Source organism: Columba livia, chromosome 1 (genome assembly GCF_036013475.1).
Source record: "Columba livia isolate bColLiv1 breed racing homer chromosome 1, bColLiv1.pat.W.v2, whole genome shotgun sequence".
In the NCBI taxonomy this organism is placed as follows: Eukaryota; Metazoa; Chordata; class Aves; order Columbiformes; family Columbidae; genus Columba; species Columba livia.
This window is the reverse complement of record NC_088602.1, coordinates 34,659,486-34,674,047: the sequence shown is the minus strand read 5'-3', so window position 1 is coordinate 34,674,047 and position 14,562 is coordinate 34,659,486.

Below are 14,562 nucleotides of genomic sequence, written 5' to 3'. Positions count from 1 at the left end.
GAGGGATCTGTTCATGGGTTTCATGCTTCAGCGCCTAGAGGTCTTTGCAGGTCAACACAAGTGTTTTGTGCAGAGAAACGCAGTGGGGAGGAACATGAACGATGCTACGTTCAGTCTCACCCGTCCTTCATCTCTGGGAATACCTCACCAGAGGTTTAGCTCTAGCGATTTTAACAGTGAGTTGCAGGGTGGGAGGGAGGGTTGCATGACAGACACGACTTTTGGGTTTCACTACCTGGCCTGAGCTCTTCCAGCCCCATCTTTCACTGGTGGGAAGTAGCAAAATTTTAGTGAAGCGAATGAAGCTGCATCCATCAAATGAAGTGTTCGTGCTGTGCAAATATCTTTGCATCAGCAGCCACTCCAGCACTTTGCTTTCTGATCTGGCCAAGGTGTTGATTTGAGTCAAACTCCACAGGTATGTGCTTGTACATTTATACTTTATTAAGGCAGCCTTAACACAGGACAGCAATTTGTGTTTTTGTACGTACATTTATACACCAACAGAAAGAATAGGTTTATATTTGTGCACAAAACAGAGAAAGAATATATGTTGATTTTGTTGAGATCATCTATGCTACATATTTTACCTCCTCCTAGAAATGACAAAGACCTGGGAAAGAAAAATCATAGAGAGCTTTGAAATTCCTTCACCTCAAGATTTCAAGTTAAAAGCAGATCTCGAATCCTTCTACTGAAATCAGGCATATAATAGCATTGAACAAAACAAACTAAGCATAAACATTTCTTCCTGTGTTCAAAAAAAAAATGTTTATAACAGAGACAACACTTATATTGAGGCTTTAATATTGGATTGAACTTTTCCAAAAGGAAGAACTGCTCCTCACTTTGGGTATATAATTTTACATTTTGTACTAATCAAGAATGCAGAAATTTGCACATGACAAAGTTGTGGGTTTTTTATTGTGACTTCTTCAATTATATGTCTAATTAGCATGGTACATACACAAAGATGACTCACAAAGAAAATATAAAGCCTTCTTAGACAAAAGGCCCTGTTAGATTTTGTGTCTTGAGATGTAAGCAGAAAACAGTATCCCACATGCATATCCCTTAATTGACAGAAATTCTCTTCCTCCCCTGACTTCCAGCTTTCTCAAGCCCACATAGCAAGAGTGACAGAGCCTGACCAAGTTTTCATGCACCTACGGGCTGAGTTTTAACAGGGGCTTCATAAAAGCCGCTGTGTGAAGATTTGTGGTGTGCAGAGGGCTTCAGAGGCTGTACTTGAAGTGAATTGAAATCAGGCTGATGCCAGACTCAACTGGGAAGCAACGTCTGTGATACAGCTTTTATGGTCAGGAAAATAGGTGAGTGTCTCTGACGCTTCATCTAAACCTGGTAGTAAAAACCATGATGCATCTAATGAACTAAGAGGGTCGTCTTTGTTAAATTTAGAGCTGAAGTTGGGGCTGAAGGGCGGGTGCTGAGAAGGAAGGCTGGGAGCCTCCCTGCCGGCTAATCATCAGTGATGCAGAGCAGCAAGCCTGCATGTGAAGCAATTAGTCATAACTCTCAAAGCGGGGAGGGAAAGGCTCTGTTCAGAAAAGCAGGGCAGTCTGATAAGCCGGTTCTTCCTCATCTGGTTCAAATGCGTGGTTTGGGCACAGCAAGACCTCCACAGGAGGTCACTGGGCTCTCCTGGGGGATCCTGGCAGGAGGTAACCGCAGCCCAAGGGTGGTTTATTGCCTTGGGTTGAGGTGCCAGCAACAGAGCCTGTGCACTTCTACAGGTGGGTTGCTGCTCCTTGCTGCCTAACCAGGAGTTAGGACTGTGCCAATATGAGGCAGTCTTGAAATGGCGTGAAAATAAGGTCACCTGTTCCCATTCTCAGAGCAGCTTTCAGCAGCAAGCAGCTGCGGTCTCATTGGGGTCTGGGATCTATCTGGTTTGGGGCCCTACGGACTGCCAGTGAAATGTGGGATTCATCCACACAGCATTTAAATCCGAGCCTGTCACTTTGCATGGACTCTCTGGTTAGTGGAAAGATATGGACCTCTTCTGGAAGCTTCTCATCTTGGCTTGGAGAAAGGCAATGGGGACTGCTCAGGTGCATCACTGAAGCTCCTGATTTCCCCTTTGCCTGTAAGGGCAATGGGTAGCAGCCAAGGGTCCTCTAACTTTCAGATGCCTAAAATTAGGCAAGGGAAATCTCCAGGCTCCATCAGATAAGATCACACATCATCTGAAGTGTGGATGAGTAGAGAGAGAGGCCCAAGGCTTAGCTCCTGGGCAGGGCCCCTTGAATCAAGTGTTTGCTCCATTAATGCTATTTCTCTATGTATGTCCTAGTTTTTTTTCTTTTTTTTTTTTTTTTTAATTAACATAACTGAGATTTTCACTAATATGCTTCAGAAATTAATGCAGACCTATCAATTAAATTCCATTTATTTGCCAAACACAGTGTGGCACCAGCCCTGTGTCATGTGCAGGGGAAGAGACTTGTGTGGCCACACAAACCCTCCATTGTGGAGAGCTGTCCCCTCCTGCCTGCCTTTCCTCAGCTCAGAGGGCAGAGGTGGGGAGGGAAAGAAGGGACATGAGACTACAGACAGCACTCTTCCAATGAGCTGGCATTAATTCCACAGCCCAAATTGAACACATCAGCGGGGGACCAAAAAAGCCTGAACATCAAGCTTGAGCCTGCTCCTGCAGAAGTCTCTGGTAGTCACCTACAATGGTGCAAATCACCCTCAGGTCCCTTCACAGTCAGTGGAAAGAAACAAACAGGCACTTTTAGGACAGGAATCATCTCCTCTTGAACCAATCAGGTAAAATAGGTCTGGTGTACTGTGCTCAGAAGTTCTCCATTCCTCTCTACATACAGCCTGTGGTGGCTGTAGAAGTTTGCACTGTGGACATCCAACATGTAGTGAAACAAATCCCATCCCACGTGCTTTCAAACATTACCAGGTAGTTTGCTATTAGCAATTGCCATGAGGCCATCTGATCTCAGCATACTGACAGTGTGGCAAAATAAGGGAGCTGTAACCAAAATTTATTAGATGAAGGTGAAGATACCTAGTAGTATCAAGCCAGCTGGTTAGAGACCAGCAGATTCACAACCAGGTGCCAGTGTCCAATTTCTTTGTCATGAAGGGAGAGGACTCCAACAAAGAAGTGGGTAACTCCCACAGCTTCTTTTTCCAGATCTACCTGCACAGCCATGAAGATGCAATACCCAGGGCACACAGGAGTAATGCTACAGCAGCAAAATCACAAAATGCCTTGTCTCATGAGTGCCCCAGAGATGTTCTGATACTGTGGGCTTGCAACTGCCACCCTGGATATCTTGGGCAGATATATAAATCTAGTTTAATTGTTAATAAATTAAATTTGTTTTCCAAAAGTCAAGTCTGTTTTGCCTGTGACAGTAATTGGTAAGTAATCTCTCTGTATTTATCTTGACCCCTGAGCTTTTTCATGTGATTTTCTCCCCCTATCCTGTAGAGGTGTTGAAATGAGTAAGCAGCTAGGTGGGGTCTGACTGCTGGACAAGTTCAACCTACTATAGACAACAAGGAAACAAGATTCCCGAGATATCTTCTGTGGCTCTTCAGCCTAAAAATAAAGTTAAATTCCCACGGACCTGCTCTTCTCTCCTGTGCTTCTTGAATGTCTTCAAGGATGTTTCATGTTTAATGATGTGTGATGGAGTCAAACACCAACACAAGGTGTCTAATTCTGGTTTCTGCAGTATACTCTTTAAATGAAGGACAACAAGTAAAATGGGATAACAGCTCATGCTTGTTAAGTGGATATGGCTGTGACCTCTGGGATGGGGGTTTAGTCCTGTGAGATCAATCCACGCAAGAGATGCTCAGAAAATGCTGCCTGGACCGGGCCCTGAAGGCAGAGGGATACTAGGGTGCGATTTAGGTGAAGATTCAGACCTATGTGCTTTTTGTGGCCAATGTACAGGGGTCTTGATGCACAGCAGGCATCTACGCTCCTGTGGCAGATGAGGGCTGGTCAGGGAGGTCTAGAGGGCTGTCTGGCTCATCTCACCGTAGACACCTTCATTTGCTTAACAGAATCACTCTCTAGTCTCCCATAACTGCATTTCCTACCTCATCATCATATATGACAGCAGATTAAGTACCCGCCTTCCACATGGACATACTTGTTGTGGATACAGAAGTTCAGTTGGGTGCGCTGTCACCAAAGGGGATGGTCCACCCTTCTCCCCATCTCCAGCTTCATTTTCCCATGACTCTTTTGCTACCATCACCCACAATGGCCATCTGCCCATGGGCAGATGTATGAAAGTACAAAAACTGGGTAGATTTCTGCAGGTTTAGCTCAGCCAGGAGCTGGGCAAATGTCAGACACTGTCAAGGAGGGGTCAAAGAGGGAGGACATCCCCAGGGCTTGGGAAGAAGGCCAGACTGTGCTTTTGGGCAGCAGTCAACAAGTAGCTCAGCCTATATGTAATGTAAACCCTCTGGAGGCTTCTAAGCAATTTCAAGGGTGGTCAAGAAGGAATATAATGCCTCTTGGATAATTTGGAGGCTTGGTGACACTCGTAATAATACTCATTTACTCCCTAATTGCCACCTAAGCCCAGACTTAGGCTGACAAATATGGACTAGTAACTTGGGAGAACTGTTGCTTCCCACCATACATGCTGAAGTATTCAATACTCTTATTTAAGACAATGCCTTGGAGAAGCTCTCTGGAGTTGGGTTTCCCCCTCCTTAAGTAGTGATAAGAATCCCTCTACTTGCCCATCCTTCCTGATGGATGCACAAAGCTGGTTTCATGCTCATCTCCATGATGCCTATGGTAGTGGGTTCCCCACCACTCTCAGGGCTCCTGCGGAATGCTGCCCATCATTATTAGTCATATTTGGAGAGTTCACAAGGGAGCCAAGGATCCTGCTGCAGGCAGGGAGGGATGCAGAGATCAGGAGGGGTCTGGCTTAGGTGGGTTCCCTCCATGTGCAGTGCCTGGGGAGGGTTAAAATCCTGGGAATTGAACTGGAAAGGGAGCAGATGGCCACCAAGTTGAGAAAAGCAGTGACCTAGCCTGGGTGTGAGAAGCCAGTGGGTTCATTCAGTTGGTAAGTATTAATTTCATCTGAGTGAGCATTAGGATCCTCAGAGTCACAGGCATGAGCGCCCATTCTAGCCTGCAGCAGGCCAACCCCGCTGTGGTGGGCAGCCAGCTGCTGTGTCCTGCTGTACTTTTTGAGTGAGGAGGACCTGTCAGCACCACGTACAAGGTAGAGAAGCAACCCTGTGCGGTGCTGTAGTCAAATACTCAAATGAGGTTTTTGTGGCAGCTCCGTCTCTCAGATTTGAAGGCAGGTCTCTGATCCAAGCTCAGCTGTGCTCCATTGCCTTAACCTACACAGGGTGAATGTGTTGGAGGCCAGAGATCTCCTAGCCATTCTCCCCTCCCAGGTGACTACTTCAGATCCAAACACAACATCTGCATTCCAGGTACCTCCAGCCATGAAACAGTTGACTCGTGGTCTACAAGTGCTTCTTAAATCAAGGCATTGGGCCTCAGTGATCAGGTTTTATGTTCACACTTGTCCTCTGGGTTATCTGAGTGTCATGTGATCTGGGCATTTCTGTATCAGCATGAGCACACAGGTGGTTGCCAGAGCTCCCAGTTCCCACCATGGCAAAGCCACCTCTAGGCTTCATTCTGCGTCTAAAGTGGACACATAGTGGGAATAGCCTTTGCACCTACCACAGACAGATAGGCACCAACACCTTTGCAGCTTCTTGGGGTCTTGGGGTGGATGACCCAATGCTGCATGCAAGAAATGATGCTTGTCCCTGCAGGTCTCTGCAGGCAGCCCCTCCTTATCTCTGCAGCCCAGCTCCTGGGACCCTCCAGGGTGGTGAGCCCCAGCCCTGGCTGAGCTGGCTGCTCTGCAGATGGCCACTGCAACACCTGCCTTGTGCTCCGTCCCTTCGGGATGGCGCAGGTTACTGAAGAACAAGCAGCCCAAAAGGCCCTGCATACAAGACCTTCCTTTCCACACAGGCTCATGCTCTGTATAGTAATACTCCTTATTGTTAAAGCAAAATGGCTCGGGGATAACGTGAATTTGATACTGCAAGAAGAGGGGAGTTTTGCAGGAGGTCAGCAGAGGCCATGATGATCGACAACTCTGTAAAACACCATCAGAGGGACAGAGAGACACAAAGAGAAGAAGAAAGTCCAACAGCTTCCTCCTTTCATCTGGAAGCCTCTGCCCCCTCCCACTCACAGTGAGAGGAAGACAAAAAAAAAGAGTTTTGGGGGACAGGAGAGAGGGACCCACATGACATGGGACTAAGCTGTCTAGAGTCTGCAAACACCGACGGTTTTGGAGGACAATCCCCGGTAAAATAACCAACTGCATTATGTACAGAGGACCCTCAGCTTAATTCATCCTCTGTTTTTCATTCAAAACACGTCCACTGGATTTGGAAGAAATTCAAGATTCTTGACCTTCCAAAAATCCTACGGCAGACACTAAAAGCAAGTTCAGTGGACAACTGGCTAGAGAATAGCATGAAGAGGCACCTCCATAGATCAAGATCTTAAAATTGCTTTTGCCTGCAAATTCGCTACTGCAAGAATCTCTGCCTGTGGGACAACGGCATATTTGGCACGTCGCCCCTGAGAGGGGGCATCCCATTCCCAGCTCTTTGCTGCAGCTCAAGGAAAATAATTCACCAAACTCTCCTCCTTGCCCAGAGTTCAATTTCACTGCTGTACCAAAGACATTCCTTCTCCCTCAGGGGCTAGATCGCTTCAGAAATGGGATTCAGCCAGGGCTGGCAGCCTGCAGTGACCTTTGCCTGTTCGAGTAATGCATGATAACAAAGATCTGAGATGCCTCTGAACACACAGCTTGGCAGGATGTTAATTAAAACAAAATAACACTACCTCTACCATTCACAGGGCTGTAGCTCAGAGCACTTTACGAACGCCCAGGAGGTAAAGGAACATGTTCAAGGCCACACAACACATCTGTGAGAGAGCTGGGAGTAAATCCAAGTGCTTTTTGTGTACGTATCAGCATACAACCTGGCATGAAGAATGAATCTAGGACAAGACCAGCTGGATGCACCAGAGACCGGTGGCATAAGAAGGCAGAAAAATTGCTCCAAATCACTTCACCTGAAAGGGAAAGAGCATCTTGCCTCCATCCTCTATCACCCACACCGTCAGCAAACTGTAATTGTCTAAATTGCCTTTGTAAAGGTTCCTGTGGTCCCTCACTCCCTTGTCACATGATGACAAAGATGTTTGGTTTGCAGCTTCCAAATTCATGGCTTCTTTAGGCCTTGGGATGGCCAGAGTCCTGCTTTATTGTACCACCCTGACATGACCTGGTTTTCTTAGCAGTTATTTATTTTTATTTATTTAACTGCGTAAACTGATTATCCATATAACAACTTTAATCAATTATCTGTGGCAAAGAACTTCTCTGCAACTTAATTAGCAAAGTTCTTCCCTGACCTAGCAATATCTGATTGCATCATATAAGAGCTTAACTTTGAAATGGCAACATAGTTCATTAAAAATAACTAATAGCTGCAGGGTTTAAAGATGTAAATGTTCATTTTCTTAATGAGAAAAAAAAGGGCATGCAGACTCTACCTGTCTATATTCATTATACTGTGTCCACATGGGATGACTCACATTTGCAAAACTCAAGTTTAATTAACATGCTTATTTTTACAATGATATTTCTCATTATAATAAATTAAATGTTTAAACAGCCAGTGCAAACATTTTGATCCAAGACAAAAATGCTTGCACAGTGCTAGTTTAAGCATTTAATTTATTATAATCCTTTCCATAACAAATGCCTTAGAAGTTGATTTTTTCGCTGTGAAAGGCTATTAGTATTATTTCCTCTGGTAATGTTTAATCCAAGACAATCAAAAATGTAAGGCATGAACAAAATTGGACTGGAAGCAATGATGATAAATGAGATACTGAAGGAATCTGCCTCCACTGGTAGCTGTGCTGGAACCTGCAGCTGGTGCCAGCTCTGCAGCGAAGATACACCCAGGCAGGCCAGGGTGTCACTAGGAGTTCACACACAAATTAATCAAAGTGCATCAAATTTGGTCCTTTGGGCCTTTGGTCCCCAAGAGCATTCACCCCAACCCCCATCCACCACCCTGTGCTGGTTTGATTGAAAACTACTTAATTTTCTTCATGCAGGTAGAAACCTTTCTTTTTTGTAGCTAGTCGTTGCTCAGATCTGGTTTGAGAACAAGATAACACCCCGGGACAGAGTTGATGTTTTTAATTACTCTGGTCTGAGAGGTGTGAGGCATCAAGGAAGAGGGGCATAGATAGGACAGACTTTGACTGACATCCAGACTGATCAATAAGGATATTCCATGCCATTAGCATCATGTTTCATATTTAAGGAAAGTCGGGATCTTCCAGCTACATTCAGGTTTTCTCAGAGCTGGGACGGAGACCTGCTCAGGGGAGTTCTGTCTGGGATTTCCTTTAGTTTGGCCTTTTGCCATCCTGCCATTTGCAGAGGCCTTTGGGCCTTTCTGCCGTTTTGTCTCTTCTCTCTCCAGGATCAGCTGCGTGGGACCAGGTGCTGCTGCTGGGAAAGGCTGTTCAGTGCGGACGGAGCTCATAAGGAATTGCACTGAGTATCTCTTATTTTTTATTCTATTTTCCATTTTATATGTTTTAGTAGCAGTAGTATATTAGTGTTATTTTGTTAAACTGTGTTTATCTCAATCCACAAGTTCCTCCCTTCCCTTTTCAATTATCTCCCCTCGTCAGTGGGAGGAGGGGGGAGTGAGCGAGCGGCTATCCTGGTCATATTTTTCACCCGTGGTTGTATTTTTCGCTCGTTCTGGCTCCGTCGTACCAAGGGTGAGGGGGCGTTCTTTCTGAAGAGCTCCTTCCGCTCGCAATTTGCTTTCTTGTAAACCAACTCATCCGCATTTCGCGGCGGGGGAGTGGGGGTGGATGCGGTCGCTGCCCCGCTGCCGACGGAACCCCCGCAACCCCCGGCCGCTGCCGCCGGGGCTGCCGCTAGATGGGGGTGCGGGTCCGGCAGCCCTTGTGCTGACTGCACGGCCAGGGCAGGGCCCCCACCCGGGGCTGGAGGGACAGGATTTGGGAAATATGAGCAGCAAGTGGAAGCAGCGGATCCGGGAGACTCCAGCATCCTCCACCGTGAAAGTGGAGCTGGAGAGAGTTAGGCTAAAAGCATGATGTCTTGCAAGACAGGAACTGGAGCATCTTTCTGATGAGGAGAGACTGAGGAAGCTGGGTGTGTTCAGCCTGGAGAAGAGAAGGCTGAGAGGGAATCTCATCAATAGTTACAAATATCTCAAGGGTGGGTGTCAAGAAGATGGGACCAGACTCTTTTCAGTGGTGCGCAGCGACAGGATGAGGGGCAATGGTCACAGACTGAAGCACGGGAGGTTCCATATGAGTACAAGGAGAAACTTCTTTACTTGGAGAGTGCCAGAGCACTGGAACAGGCTGTCCAGAGAGGCAGTGGAGTGTCCTTCTCTGGAGACATTCAAAACCTGCCTGGACACATTCCTGTGTGATCTGCTCTGGTGAATCTGCTTTAGCAGGTGGGTTGGACTGGATGATCTCCAGAGGTCCCTTCCAACCCCAACCATTTTGTGATTCTGTGATTTAGGTGCTCTCTGGTGAATGTAGCTCCTTATTTTCACGGGGTTTCCAGCATGACCTTTGGTATGGGACTAGGAGGTTCAGCCATAAAATCAGCAGCCACTTTATACCCACTACAACAAGGTTCAGCTGCTAATTTCTGAATAGCTTCTGTCCCAGTTCCTGCATGGCTGGGATCCCGGGGGCAAGCTGGGGCAGGAAGGGTGTCCTTCCCTCCTCGGTGTAAATTCACCAAAGGTGATATTATTCCCCAAAGGGATGCCCACTGAGTGGGGTCCATCACCTCCCACACAGTACCAGGATGTGTATGTGAGGGCCTGTGTGAGGTGGGGACAGCAGGGCATGGTAGGGCAGGTCAGGGGCTCCCCAGGGTCACAGGGAGAGAGGAAGGGATGCTCAGCCAGGCTGGAAGTTGGGAGCCAGCTTTCATCCAACTTTCCTTGGGTTTGTGCTCCCAGAAGACATCTCCTGCACCTTCTCAGGGGAAATATCCACCTTTGAGCTGAAGTGTCTGCAGAAAGAAATGGTCTGGGGGGCAAATTCCTCTCCAAGTCCTCTGAGAGGGGAAGCCTTGCAAGGGATAAATCCAAGGCAGGGTCATGCAAACCGGTAAAAAAAGCTCACCTGTTCAAATTCCCCTGAGCAGCTAGAAAAAGACAAGGCAATGAGCACTGTGGGTCCCCAATGGAAAGCCCCCAGCATCCCCTGCCACCATCTCACCCTTGTATCCCAGAAAGCTCCCACCTTGGCTCAGTGGCCTGTCAAATAGCCATAGCTGGGCAGGACATTTCAGTGACCATGAAAAGTTAGTCTGTGAGTCACTCCAGCTTAGTATGTAATTCAAAAGTATATAATTTGAATTAATAAATAAAGCCATTTAGAGGATTTCATTATGCTGTGAAGAGCATTAGCAAAACACAAGTTGTCAATCAGTTTAGCCAGTTGACAAGCTAGAAACCAGATGATGGTCCAGGCTGAGCCAAATCAGCAAAGAATAAGAAAAATCTCTCCTGGATTTTCCTGGAAAAAATGACTGTGACAGTGATTTTCTGAAGAAGCGGGCACTAAAACATTTACGGACAGATTACAAAGGTTCCCCAAACCTCTGAATTAAATTCGAGGGTTGCTCACCATCTAACAAACATCCTGCAAGAAGATGCCCATCTATTTTTCATTGCTTGCTGCCAGACGTATTGCTGCATTCACAAAAACTCAGTGGATTAATAAACTGATTCCACTGCTTAACTAATTGTGAAAAGCTAAAAAGTGATTTGAGTAGTACGATGGTCATTACAAAAATATTCACTGACTTTGGAAAATTGAGGGCACAACATTTTTTACCTCGGAGGGCAGCTTTATGTAGGCCACAAAGTGCCTTGGGTATTTCTGAGAGTCCTCAAGCTTATTCATGTATTATTTCCTCGGATATTCAGTATATTTTTCCAGCAGGCAAGAAACTGGGGCTTCTGTGTACGAGTTTCATCTGCTCAAAATGTGAAAAAATATAGATCCCCTTAGCACATTCTGCTATGGTAGAAGCAAAGTGTAAAAGAAAAATTCCAAATATGTAGATTTAAACATAAAAACACAGAACTCTTTCCCCCCTAAAAGGGATTTGAGGCAAAAAATAACTGGGCTACAGATAGGTCTAGACTTTAATTGCAGAGTTGCCTGAGAAGAATTGTTGGCCTGAGGTCATTTTAATCAGGTTGCATGTCAGCTTGCAAAATCTCCAAATTAGCTTACAGCTCCAGGAGAGAAAGATGTTTTTCTTTCCTGAAGAACGCAAACAGATTGTTGTGACATGTTCTCAGTCATCATGACAGATCAGATCCCTGCTTTGCACTGTGAGCTGGGGAAGAAGTCAGCCTCTCCTTCGGAGATTTGGGCATCTCCCAATTTGTCGTCGACGGGGATGGAGTTCATAGAAAGCCTTCTGAAAGTGAGGTTTATATGCAAAGACTCTGATAAAAGAGATTGACCTTAATTGGGAAGCAAGTTTCTTTCACATTTTTTAACAACCTCCAGGCCTTCCTAGCAGTCTGATGAAAGGGAAGTTGTGAAAAGAAACAATCTGTATTTATGCAGCAGGAACTATCATATCCTGAGCTGTGCGAGAATGACAAGAAACCAACTCATCCTTTTTTAAAAAAGAATTAATTTGCCATTTTCTTCCCAAGTTTGTAAAAAGTAAGGCTGTGGGTGGATTTCAAAGCAGGCTGAGTATTTAGTTAGATTTACGGCAGGCTCTAAGCCTGAGTGAGACTCTGCACATTGCCGTGGAGCTGCTGACCTGGGATGGTGTCCCTCACAGGGTGTCCTCAGCCTGTGTGGCCACTTTGGTCCCTTGGCTCTAACACATCTGGATGCTTCTTTTTATAGAAAAAAACAGCTCCATGTTCAGTTTTTCATCTGCATCAGCAAATGACTCTAGCAGAATCACAGGGGGAAGAGGAAGCGAGGGACAGGAGCTGGGGTGCTGACTTGGTTTCACACTGATGGCCTACCAGAAGGAGAGGCAAGTGCAAGTTTATGACAACGATCTGGTAGTGGGATGCATATTACCATCTGGTGACCCCCAAAGTTCTTTATCTGAACTAGTAACTAGCAGTAATGAAGGAAAGAAATAGAGGTCTTCAAATGGCAATTGCTCTGACCTCTGGCTGCTGACTCTTTCTCTTGACTAGTTTAGGCATCTTATTTAGGGAAAATTAATCTATCCATCCCAGGTAGTGGCCAAGGGCCCAGTATCGCCTGCAGCCAGGAAAGGACACAGGTAGAAGCAGGAACGCCCCTGAGAACCTGGCACACCACAAACGTAGATCCACACTGGCCAGAGATGGACCTGGGACTGCTTTGCCAAAGAGGAGAGGACACAGTGTGCAGGAGGTGCTCATGCATTCACCATGAAGGAGCCGTCCTGAGTAGCTGACATAAGACCCCCAGGCCTTTAAAACTGGACAGGACAAGACAGTGCAGGATATCTCTGTCAGGACAACCCCCGGCATCAGGAGAAGAGACTATTCCCCTTTCTCTTCTTTTTCCTTCTCTGATTCTGCAAGCCAAGAGAAGTCACAACTGTATATCTCCGGGTAGAAGCTGCCAATTTCTTTCTCCCAGAAGTCTCCCTGTTGACAGTAGAAAAATCTTTATCTTCCCTGTTGTAGGAGTTTGAGGAGGTTTTTTTTGTTCCCTGGCTCCCTGCCATCAGCCCTGGTGGGATCCAGGGCAAGGCGGCAGTGCCACGCAACCCAGATGTCAGCAAACTGTTAATCCCAAGGGACAGACCCCTGGGGTTGAGATTCCCGCTGCAACTTCTCCAATTAGAGGGCTTACCTCCTGCTTCGCCTCTGCTTTAGCCATTTTGGACCTAACATATTTTATTGTTCAGCCTCCTAGTTAAAAGGCTAGGAAGCTATGGAGGTAAGCACACAGAGATTACCGGTTCAATAATAGAGTTGGGCATGTTGGCTTTACTCAGTTTTGCTAATAAAGCTGCAGAATAAAGCTGTTGACTCTTCTTTCATCAGCATCAGCCCCATGAGGCTCTCCCACATCTCGCCTGGTGATTAGAGTGGAGAGCTGGGAACACGGGTCTGGAGTTCAGCCCTTAATGAGCCGCCCGTTCAGTGCGTTTCACTCGGGGCTCTTGACCTCTTTGCACCTCAGCCAACTCAGCTGTAAAACTGGCTGAAGGGTAGACCTCGTGGAAACCAGCCACTGTGCCCCAGTTGAGCCTCGAGTCCAGGTTTCATAGGTAAACAGAAAGTAAAAAATCAACAATTTGAATCTGCAGTGACCCAGCTCAGATGCCACAAGGACATCAGTGTAAACAGTGCCAGTCTCTGGGGTCCCCCTTTACAATGTCAGAGCAAATCTAAGTAGTGTCCCTATAATTTGTGCTGCAGTGGAAAAAAAAAAAAATAAAATAAACACTAAAAAAAAGTGCTGCAGACACCAGCTCAGATAAGGAAACGTGGTGCCAGCTCTGGTACCTGGGTACATCAGCAGCACCGAGCAGTGCTGCAAAAACCTGGGTGGCATGTGCCCATCCAGGTGGGGATATGGTGCCCTAGCTGGGGAGGTGCAAGATCTCTGTTACCCTCTAAATTTCTGAGCTGCAAGACAACTCACAGTCCATCCCTTCTTCAGGAAGGCTCCTCATGGAGAAACTGCTATGAACCGTGCCAAGGACAGGAAAGCTCCAGTGTTCTCTCTCACACCAAGTCCAAAACATTATCAACCAGTCACACAGGCAGGATGGCTGCAGCCGCTGACACCTCTGTTAGCACTCAATGCTCAATGTGGCAGAAGGAATGAAAGGAGGAGCTCATGTCTAGTACGGTGTGTTTGCTGTGTAACACCTTCTAGGCACGATGGGGGTGCAGAAGAGAAGTCCTTACTCAGCCATCTGCCCCTGCCCAACACACACGTGTCTGCTCACATGAAACACAGTGTTTTCTCTCAAAGTCAAGAACAATCAAGAGCTTTCTCCCTTTTAAATGGGAGTTTGCAGGTCACACTTGGAGGTGGCATAAAGGAGCCAGAGCTAGCACTTCATGGGAAAAAGGGAGAGAAACTGTCTCTTGGGATTTCAGCAGTGTGGAGTCAGCCTTGTACAAGCTGTTTGTCACAGCAGCCTTTGTAAAAAGGAACAAGAAACTGTTTTCAGGCAGAGCAAAAGCACTTTGGATCCAGCCTATCCAGTCTTGTGGCAGGGCCATTTGCTCCCACACCTTCTTTGCACCTCCTCATGCAGTCCTCCAATGTCGAGCCATGCGGAGACAAGCCTCCTGAACCAGAAAACTCTTCCTTGGGCATCAACAAGAGTCCCAGATGTGCTTCTCCAAATATTTCAACATTAGCCTGCCTTGTACCATGGAGACATACCCAGCCAACAA